This window comes from Alosa sapidissima, chromosome 14 (assembly GCF_018492685.1).
Source record: "Alosa sapidissima isolate fAloSap1 chromosome 14, fAloSap1.pri, whole genome shotgun sequence".
In the NCBI taxonomy this organism is placed as follows: domain Eukaryota; kingdom Metazoa; phylum Chordata; class Actinopteri; order Clupeiformes; family Clupeidae; genus Alosa; species Alosa sapidissima.
Genome location: NC_055970.1, coordinates 25,992,125 through 25,994,624, shown reverse-complemented (window position 1 = coordinate 25,994,624; position 2,500 = coordinate 25,992,125). Strand labels below are relative to the sequence as shown.

The window sequence follows — 2,500 nt, the reverse complement described above, 5'->3', positions numbered from 1 at the left end:
TCTGTCAGGTCTGGACTGCAGGCAGATCAATTTAACAGCTGGACTCTTCTACTATTGAGCCATGCTGTTGTAACATGGGCAGAATGCAGTTTGGCATTGTCTTCCTGAAAGTATAAGGCCTTCCCTGAAAAATATTTTGTCTGGATGGCAGCCTATGTTGCTCCAATAGCTACATCATTCCAGATGTGCAGAAGACCCCTGTATGATGATGAACGCTGGCTTATGAACTGTATGCTAATAACAAGTCCATAATTTCCAAAACAAATGTCAAATCTTGATTGGTCTGACTACAGGACAGTTGTCCACTTTACCTGTGCCCAGGCCCAGTGTGTGGACCAGGGCTACATAAGGATTCTTCTTTGCATGGTAGAGTTTTAACCTGTGTTCGTAGATAATGTTTATCGGAGGTTTTCCTGAGCCCATGCAGTGATTTTCATTACAGAGAGAGGTCTGTTTAATGCACTGCTATTGGAGCAACAGAAGGATCATGGCCATTCAATATTGTTTTTCGGCCCTGTTCCCATTCAAAGATTTGGTAACACTTCATAATAACTACACACAATTCATAATTTATTAAGCATTTGTGAACTATTAGTAAATGGCTTGTTGATCATTTGTAAAGTATTGCTAATACATTATTTCTCATCAGTAAAGCATTTGTACACACACTTATACATGGTGTGTGTTCATATTAAATAAGCCTATATCTAAAATATGTTTATAAATCATTTTAATACTTAATAAATCATACAATAATAATTTGTTGAAGACGTAATATTTCCATTTTATCAGTTGTCACATGTACATAGGCACTAATGATTAGTTAGGATGTGAATACATGTTTTATAAACCACTTTCTAATACTATAATTCATGATTAACTCAGGAGTTACAAGTGGTAAGTTAATGATATTTTGTGAGGACTTTCTATGCCTTGCAATACATTTTCAAATGAGTTGTAAAGGTTACATTTACATTTATTCATTTAGCAGACAATTTTATCCAGTGACTTACAAATGTCAATTAAATTGACACAACAGTGGAAGCTGTGAATCGAACCCCCAACTTTTTCATGTATGTAGCCCCACTCCACTACACTACCTCCTCCCAGTTAAAGGCACCTACAAACACGCAAGAGTTTTTGTTTTCTTCTACACACGGTTAAGCATTTATTAATCATCTGTAAACTATTATTAAATGCCGTGTTCTTCGTTTGTAAAGTATTATTCCTACATTAATTCTCATCTGTAAATCATGTGTACACACAGTTATAAATGGTTTGTTCATAGTAAACACACACATATCTATATTATATTTCTGAATTGATTGTTGTAATATCACTGGGCAGAGGTAGTGTAGTGGATAAGAGCAGGGCTAGCATGCAACCCCAAAATTTGGGGGTTCAAGCCCCGGCTACCACCATTGTGGTTTTGCCCTTTAATTTCATATGTGTAAGTCACTTTGGATAAAAGTGTCTGCTAAATGAATAAATGCAAATATAACCTGTATAACTCATTTGTAAATGCATTGCAAGGCATACAAAGTTCTCACTTTAGATGAGCTCAGGAAATATAATTTTGTAACAATACCACTTGGTTTATAAAATATGTATCCACACCCAAACTAATCGTTAATGCATGTGTATGTAACACTGTTAAATAATGGAAATATTACTTCATCAACAAAATATTATTGCATCATTTGTTAACAATTTTAGTTAATAAATGATTTAGTTAAGTATTAACAATAATGTATAAACATATACATGGACAAACAATGTATAACCATTTACAAACCATGAATATAAATGGACAACCCATTTATAACTGTATGTACAAGTGCTTTACTAATGAGAAATAATGTATGAGCAATACTTTACAAAAGATGAACCAACCATTTACTAATAGTCTACAAATGCTTAATGATGAATTGTGTGTAGTTCCCAAAGATTGCTCTGGATTCTCTGAATATTTTCAGGATATAATGCCTTAAAATGCTATTTCTCTTATAGTGGTGTCAAATACAGTAGACTACCAGTGTACCATAACTGGTTTTCTCTCATATTGGTGTCGAATAGACTACCAGTGTACCATTGCTGGTTTTCTGGTACATTGCTATAACACCAGGGCCACAACGGATCCACAAGTGAAGTGCTCCGGAGCCACTGCATGGTAGCTAAGGAGCTAGGCTGAATGTGGGTTCAATTCCTGGCCAATGTGCCCTTGCCCCTTGAGCAAGGCACTTAACCCTGAGTTGCTGTCGGGATGGTCCTTGTAATATAATTGACGTAAAGTCGCTTTGGATAAAAGTGTCTGCTAAATGATAAAAAAAAAAAAAAAAACGTTTTAGAAGACTGGTCTAATTTTTTTGAATGTACGCAACACTATGATGTCTAGTGTAGCCATTTTCATTGATTCTAGCAGAAGCTAATTGTTGCAGCAGGCGCTACGTAAACAGAATGCTTCAGTTACGTGTAGCATCCCTGTGAGGTGTAGTGGCTG

The 2,500-nt window shown here is 35.6% G+C and overlaps 1 protein-coding gene across 1 annotated transcript in view; it reads left to right on the top strand.

The window, feature by feature from the left end:
• egf (epidermal growth factor) overlaps window positions 1-2,500 on the top strand; it is a 34,493-nt gene that overhangs the window by 21,710 nt on the left and 10,283 nt on the right. The window lies entirely within an intron of this gene.